A 9,286-nucleotide genomic window follows, 5' to 3' on the forward strand; every position below is an offset into this window, starting at 1 on the left:
CAAATAGCCGAGCATGGCCATGCGTGTTAAGCACTTTTAAGAATGGATAAATTACTTGAAATGGTGTACGACAGCTGTTAATTTGGCTAGCATATAAAGAAATAAAGTAGTAGACCTCACACTTTTCCAACCCGATAAACGATCAGCATTGCAGGCGTTCTAGGGTCATGTACAGTAATAGTGGCATTGCGTGAATTTCTCGAAACTGCAAACAATCCTTGTAAACCCCATCATTGGGCAGTGCCTGTTCAGTAACTTCAACTACGGTAACCAGTTCAAAAATGATGAATTTCACAAAAGCCTGGATATAAGTACAATAGTGTCATTCTTCATTTTTACATGAAAGTTGAGTAATAGACTGCAAAGCCGTAACGTGTACTTTTTTCACAATCACCTGATTTCCTATCACATAAGGAGAATGACAGGTGTTACCCTCATAGCCTTCCCAGACTTGTTTCCCACAGGCTAGGGCAAACTTTTCCAGAGGGCAAAGAACAATTTCCAAGGGAGGACAGTGCTTTTTTTTTTTTTTTTTTTTTGGAAAGGCAATAACATTTATCTTACTTTCCATGTATAAAAAAGCACAATGAACGAGGTGAAAGTTTTCATCACTCGTTTTCAAAGGGGCTACCCCATAACCCCCTCCGAATGCGCCTTTGATTCACCTGGTTCTTCACTACAGTCACTTTCATGAATGCTCAGTTTATAATAATAATTCCCTTTATTACATTATTACATTACATACTGAATTTGCATTATCATATAATTTAGACAATTATCAACTATAAGCAACAATCATACACAAATATACAGCTATTCAATACATATAATAAGGGGGGAACCCCCGAAGTAAGCCCGGCTCCTCCCGCCTACATTCGAGGGTATGGTCTTATTGTCCTGGTTCCTAAAAATATACCAGGACGTCAGTTGCTCCGAATTTGACGGTTCCCCCGACTTTATTTCCTCTATTTATTACTATTTGCATTTTAAAATAGGTATAATAATAATAAATTGTAATGTTATACAAGGAACATATACATGATATAATTGATGTACTTTATGTGATATTATTTCTGTTCTGGAATCCAGAACAGATGACATGACATTACATTACATAACAATATTAATAATATTATTTCAACAACATCATGAAGAACATCTTCAATAACATTCTCGATAACGTTTTCCTGGCAGTGAGACAAGCATGCATAATATTGGAGTCGCAGAAGATTCCGTTCCGGCATTCCAGAGCGGTTTGATGTACAAGATTATTTTCCTCATCACACCCACAGAACCCAACTCACAAGTCCAGAGCCCCAGTCTGGCATACCAGAGCAGGGAGCCCAAAGAAAGGCCGCATCCTGCGCCCACACTGATTGCTATTCATTAATTAGAAAGAAGAGATAAAATTAAAATTTTGGAGTGTGATATTTGTATTTGTATTTGAATTCTTTAGGGTCATTACCGCCGCGTGCACAACTGCTGATCTGGCACACGTCCATGCAAGAGTGCAGCGTCTGCATTCCAGGGAGGGGACAAGGGATCACGACGGACAAGGAGCAATGTCCGTGTGAAGAACGATGCTTTATTGTCGTTGCTTCTCTACATTATAAAATGGCATCCTATCACGCCCGTCTCACTACCAGGGGTCATAACTTTTTGTTTTATTACATTATTATTTAATTATTTAATCAATGTAACGGGAGTGATTAATGTTTATGAAACTAAAAATATCCCTTTATTACCTTCACCTGTTAAAATTATATATGTTTAAAGTACAAGAAATATAAACATTAATATATTACATAAGAAAAATAGAATATGTTTAACCATGCTAAGCGTACAACTTGTGTAAGTTAATTGAACGCAATGAACATACATATATTAGATGTTGTTAAATTATAATCTTAAATTGTAATTCTAATCTCAGTCCCGAGCTCAACTCCCAGGGAGTCCACTGGCTTCCAGCGGTGATTCATTTATTTGATCTAATTTGATCAGATAAGCTTTCTTAAGTAAATTAAAAATCTCCAGAAGGGAAGCTCCCGGGATGTCAGTTTCTTGTTTTGGGATTTTTTTTTTAATTAATTTTTTTAAATTTGTTTCTTTAGCATTTTTTGGTCCTCCCTGGGGATCGAGCTGACATCATTTACTTAACACTGCTGTTCCTCCTAACGCCGTTCCATCCGTCTCATGTACTTCCTGTGTCGCTCCCCAGGCGTGCGAGGTGGGTGGATTCTTCTTCTCTCGGCCGCCTCCTTCGTCCAGCGGCGACATCGCAGCAGCGACGCCCCGACGCACCCTCCGGTGACTCCTCTTCGGGGAGGGGCTCGGGAGGGGGCGCAGGGATTCCTCTCCTCGGATTCCTTTTCGGTGTTTATACTTTCCATGTATAAAAAAGCACAATGAACGAGGTGAAAGTTTTCATCACTCGTTTTCAAAGGGGCTACCCCATAACCCCCTCCGAATGCGCCTTTGATTCACCTGGTTCTTCACTACAGTCACTTTCATGAATGCTCAGTTTGTGAAATTTCTTGCACTAAAATATTTTAAAGATTACTTGGGGAAGAATTCTTTAGATGAATCGTTTTAGTTAAATATATCAACAAGCGAGTGCTCTGTATACAGAATTTTGTTCAGATTGACACAAGGGTAAACAAAATACTTATTATCAGGTGGTACCCTGTTTCGGTGGCCATCACTGGTAAGATATTTTAATTGCTCTATAAAAAAAATATTAACTTTATTTTATCATAAGTCTATTGAACATTATGCTAGACAGTAGTATAACAAGAGGTTGCGGGGCCTATCGCTCAGGATACCAAGACAATGGGGACGCTGTGGAGATAAAGTTGTAGAAGAGTACATGTTACAAGAAATTATTGGCGTTTGTCAGTTTGCAAAGAAAATTTCTTCCTCGCTTCGCTCGCAACAACTTGCTGGCTTTTCTGTAATGGCAGCATCAAGTTTATATTTATTACCCCAAAACAGTTTTGCATACGATTTGTTCATTTTGATATGCAAGAATACCAAACGATGATTGATACTGTATGTAGGAATGTTTTGAAAATTCGAAACGGTCAAAATCAAGCAATACGTGTTTGGCGTTTTGATGAAGTGATTATGTATGCGTTATGTATGCATATGGTGTTGCTGTAGCTCCATTATGAGAGTTAAAAATATTCTCAGTGTTGAATAAAAGTATTAGTTACAAAATAATACATTGTATATAAATACTTTTGTATTAACAGTTCTCTGCATGTAATAATTGCACTCAATATACTTTATTCACTGTTTTCAGTGAATTGTATGGAAAATGTAGAAGGAAAAATGAAATAACGAAGGACAATTTGCGTTGTTTCTTGTCGGAGGAAGGATCAGAGCCGTAGCGATTGGGAGCATGGGGGGCGGACGCCCTGAAAACCGAAGCAACGGGGGCTCAAAACGAGCAAGAGATAGAAATTCGAAAGGAGTGAACATCGCAGTGGCTCTGAAAGTATTTTAGCCTTAGTATAATATTTTTATCAGTTTGCAAAGAAACAAATTCAAAATTTGCTTGCTTTCTCCGCTCACGTTATTATAATTCCTGTAATAGTTACCCTACTATACTAGCATAGGCCAATTTCACGTTCGTATCGAAAAGCGAGGCATTGTTCAGTTTAGCAAGGGGACTATGAAAATCGAAAATGGTCAAAATCTGAAAATAGGCACATGTTTGATTTCTGATCAAGTTATTATGGAGGTATGGTATCAGACCAGTACGTAGGATTTTATTGAGGGAGGGGGCAGATTCAAAGGCGGATCTAGAATTTTCTCTGGGAGTACTATACGCACATACCGGGGTGTGTAGAGAAATTACTGGAGACATACTAATTATTTTATTGACTACTGCATGCATGAATGGATTTAAAACTAGAATTACCAAATATTTCAGGCTGTAGACTTCTGGTTTTTGCCTCTCTTTACAAGCAAGCCATTCATTCATTTATGTAAAGACAAAATGAAAATTCTTGCAAAATTTGAAAAATCGTCAAATTTTTTCGTAGGTTTTTATAGCTTCACATTAAAATATTTCATAATTCGAGGGGATAGGATGCCCCCATGCCACCCCCCCCCCCTTTGTTTGGGTACAAGCCTGTTTTGTATGTAGGGCTACGTATTATAAAATTAATATAACGAGACACAAGAACTACACGGTTAATAATATTTACAGATATGAATATTTAGTACGTTCTTAAGTCTCTTCCGGTTGAGTGGTTTTCACAGCGCGCTAAGACGCCAGGAGACCTGAGTTCGAATCCTGGCGTGGTCATGGGTGTTCTTTGTAAGTGTTCCTTCATAACTTTCATCATCATATCATCCCGCATTCTCATCTTCGCGATTAGCCAAAAGTGGCAGAAGAACGAAGTAAAATAACAAATCAATCATATGTCTCTTCCGTATTTAACATTATATATACACACGCGCGCACGCACGCGTGCATAAGTACATGCTTCATACATATTTTAAATATGAATTTAGTGTTTTATAGTTTCCGCTACCCCTCTCACGAAGGAAATGTTCGAGTTTGACACTGCCCGTAAATGTGCGTTACATCACACTCCCCTCTATTTGTGGACTCTTGGTTAAACAGCCAAGCTGAAACTCTGTTTTGCTGGTCAAAGAAGCTCTTGACCTTGATTCTGACATTCGCTAACCAGCCAGCTACGGGATACGTATTGAGATATGTATAGAGGCGCAACTGTCCAGATATTCAACGAATACGGCTAGATAACGTCAAGAAAAGGTACGGTAGTTTCTATAATTTAATAATATAATTATGTGAAGTGAACAGTTTTATGCCATAAACTTCCAACATATGCGTTAAATTATGTTTCCATAGAAAGCCTTAGAATTGAAAACAAAAGACGTTCTGGTTCTTGACGTGTGGGATATTTAGGTTTCAAACGGTGCACTTTCAGTGTGCAAGATTTGTGCATTCGCCGCTGTGAGGCGTTACTGCTGTCTAACGCAATGCCTGTTGTTAGCAAAAACTTTGGTTGTTAGCATAGACGTCCTGTGCTTGCTTGTGAAGTCATGATGCAGTGGAAGTAGATGCGAGTATATTGTTTGCATTGTTTTGTTGTTACACTGCCAATTAAGTGTGTCCTTCTCTTGTTGAAAGTGTTGTATAACTAGAAACATGACAGATTGTCGGTGGCAGTGGGGAGGCAACCAGAAGACGGAAATGAAATGAAATATTCCTGCGAAAGTGACGTTCTAATGAGAACAGGGTGTTCATTTTATTCACTCTGAAAATAATGCAAGATCCAAGACGAAGTTCATCGGTCTACTTCTGGGAATCGGATATTTTGACGGGAACATCGGAATATCTTGATTGTAAGGTAAGTGCCAAAAGTAGGTGCAATGTCTCAAAAATACTCTGTGTATTATAGTTGTAAAGAAACTACGGGTCAGCATGGAACTGGATTCCTAGTAAAGAGAGAAATGGTAAAACATGTACTAGGATTTGAACCGTGTAGTGAAAGAATATCTAAACTTAGAGTGAAGGGAAGGTTCTGTAATGTGACATTTATAAACGTGTATGCTCCAACAGAAGAGAAAGATGCTGACATTAAAGATAAGTTTTATGAAGAACTGCAAGTAGTGCAAGATAAACCCCCGAGACATGACGTGATAGTCCTGTTGGGAGATTTAAATGCAAAAATAGGAAAAGAGGATGCATTTAAAGAAGTAACAGTTAGACATACATTGCATGAGATAACCAATATTAATGGAGAATTAGTATGTAACTATGCTATTGCAAATAATATGACTGTAATGAGTACACAGTATGAACATAAAAAGATACATAAAGGTACCTGGGTGTCCCCAGATGGGAAAACTACCAACCAAATTGACCATGTTTTAGTAAACGAACATAAAAAGGAAATGGTGCAGGATGTAAAAACAATGAGAGGTCTGAATTGTGATTCGGATCATTTTTTGGTCAAGGCAGTAATGACATAGAAATTAATACCTGTAGGAAAAAGTATTCCAAGACAACAGATACAATGGAATAAAAGCAATATGCATAGTAAAGAAATTCTGAAACAATATAGGAAAAAAATGAGTCAAAATTTGGAAAACATTATTGATACCCAAGATATAAATGAAGATTGGAAACAACTCAAAGAAGCCATTCTGAAAACAGCAACTGAAGTAATACAAAAGCAAGATGGTAAACCAAGGAATGAATGGTGGGATAATGAATGTAAAATGGTAATAAATCAGAAAAATGCTGCACGACAAAGATGCTTACTGAGACACACAAGGGCAAATTGTGAAGAATATGAGAATAAAAGGAGAATCGCCAACAATGTATGCAGAAAGAAGAAAAAAGAATGGATAAATGATAGAATAAAAGAGATTGAGGAATACCATAGAAGAAAGGATTCAAGAAATTTTTTTTAAGGCTGTGACATCTCATGTAAGGAACTACACTCATGCAACTTCATTATGTAAAGATGCATCTGGAGAAGTAATATCTGAGAAAGAAAAAGTATTACTCCGTTGGAAAGAGTACTTTCAGGAATTATTAAATTGGGAACACTTACCGTATGAAGATGAAATACCCGAAAAATTGGAAAATGATACTGAAATTCCAATACCAACATATGAGGAGGTAAATAAAATCATAAAATCCTTAAAAATGAATAAGTCACCTGGTTCAGATAATATCACAGCGGAACTGATAAGACACGGAGGATATATGATAAGGAATAAAATTTATAATTTAATACCCAACATATGGAATAAAGAGGAAATGCCACAAGAATGGCTACATGGTATCATTTGCCCAATCTTTAAAAAAGGAGACAGGTTGCAGTGTAATAACTACAGACCAATTACGCTTCTGAATGTCGCATACAAAATCTTTGCAATTCTTCTACAAAATAGAATCTCTGAAATTACAGAAAACAAATTGGGTGAATATCAAATGGGATTTAGACCAAATAGATCTACAGTTGATAATATATTCATACTGCGACAAATATATGAAAAATGTTATGAATATTGAATTGCATAACATATTTATCGATTTTATGCAAGCATTTGACTCAGTAAATAGAAATATAATTCCTAAATGTCTAAAGAAAATTAATGTCCCAAACAAACTAATAAGATTAATAAAGTTGACATTACAAAACACTACAGCAGTAGTAAAAGGAAACAATGATTTTAGTCAGAAATTTACAATAAATAGAGGAGTAAAACAAGGAGACCCATTATCATCAACTTTATTTAGCATAGTCATGGATGAAATAATTCAGAAGTTGGAAATCAGAGGAAACATTTCAACAAGATTAAGACAGATCTGTTCATATGCAGACGATATAGTAATTACTACAAGAACTAAGCAATCAATGGTGGACTCACTAGTGAAATTAAAGCAACAGGCAATGAAATATGGACTAATAGTGAACGAAAAAAAGACAAAGTATATGAGATGTATAAGAAGAAAAATCCAACAACAAAATGAGGATATAGATACAATGCACATAGAGCAGGTACAGTCATTTAAATATCTCGGGTCAATAGTAAATGGAAACAATGAAATCGAAGAAGAAGTTAAAGAAAGGATTGCAGCTGGAAATAGAGCATTTTATGCGAATAAGAGGATATTCCAATCCAAACTAGTTTCCAGAAAAATAAAATTAAAGCTGTATAAATCCATAATAAGACCTGTGGTTACATATGGCTGTGAAACCTGGGTGCTGAAAGAAGATATAATTCGAAAACTAATGATATTTGAAAGAAAGATATTAAGGAAAATATATGGCCCAACGAGACAATCTAATAATATATAGCGAATAAAAACAAACGAAGAGCTTGAAACATTAATAAAGAGTAAGAATATAAGAAGATTTATCAAAACACAAAGATTGAGCTGGTTGGGTCATATTGAAAAAATGCCCGAAGAAAGAATTGTGAAACAAATTTACAATTGGAGACCTATTGCTACAAGATCACAAGGAAGGCCCAAAACCAGATGGATAGACGATGTCAGAAATGACATAAGAAAACTGAAGACACAGAACTGGAAGAAATGTGTGTTGAGTAGAGAAGAATGGAAGGATGTAATTGAGCAGGCCAAAGCCCATAAAGAGCTGTAGCGCCTTATAAGAAGAAGTGGGGAGGCAACCAGAAGACGGAAATGAAATGAAATATTCCTGCGAAAGTGACGTTCTAATGAGAACAGGGTGTTCATTTTATTCACTCTGAAAATAATGCAAGATCCAAGACGAAGTTCATCGAAGTCTACTTCTGGGAATCGGATATTTTGACGGGAACATCGGAATATCTTGATTGTAAGGCAAGTGCCAAAAGTAGGTGCAATGTCTCAAAAGCTGTCCATGTACTCGTATTTGCCTTTCAGTAGCGGAATAACTGTATTTAGTGCGCGACAAGTGCTATTCGCCGGTAGTGGTTGGCCTCGGTGCTCTGCCTTTGCTTCACCTAGCGACCAGGCGGCCGACAGCGCGTGAATTGGTGGGGAGGAACCCACAAGTAAAATGACGCCACCGAAAACGAACCACTTGAAGATGCACCACAGGAACATTCCTGGACGGACGTGGACCGGATACGGTGAATACCTTTCTTTCTGTGTGTATTTGTTGTTTATTTGTCTTGCTTTCTCTACCTCGTTATTCGAGTTCGCGAAAAGTTACGAATAACGCGCATCAGGTATGGCTTCACGATGATTTTATATTCACGTTTCGGCATTATTCCTGCTTACCAGCCAACGGCTTTCATTGCGCTTCCGAGAGAATAGAAGAAGTGAAATTGATTGGCAGAAATTGAAAAGAATCAACGCAACCATGGTAAGAGAAAAGTGCAAAAGGTGAGTACAGGTTTCATCAGTGACGTGCACTGAGGAGTAGCTAGTCTAGCAGAGATAGATCAATCAATCTCAAATCTCTAATTATTTTCAAATCACAATATTTATTGTTTTGTTGAAGCCACAGTTCATATGCAACACTTTTTTCACGCGCTTCTCGTCCCTCGGTACGTTCAGCGGCCTAGCTCGCTCTTTCTCCGCCTCACAGTTCCAGGTAGAAACGGGTTTTCGAAGGGAAAGGGAAGATTTCTGCCTCTACCTCCCTTACCCCCTCGCCCCGCTCCAATGGTTGAAAGCCCGTGGTTTCAGGTCCTCCAGTCTATCTCCTATAGGACAGATAGGGGATTGGATTCCCTTCGCTTCCTTTGTAAATCCTCTAAAGAACTAAGGGGAAATTTTTCTGCA

The sequence above is a fragment of the Lepisma saccharinum genome, chromosome 6, assembly GCF_977018435.1.
Source record: "Lepisma saccharinum chromosome 6, izLepSacc3.1, whole genome shotgun sequence".
Lineage (NCBI taxonomy): Eukaryota > Metazoa > Arthropoda > Insecta > Zygentoma > Lepismatidae > Lepisma > Lepisma saccharinum.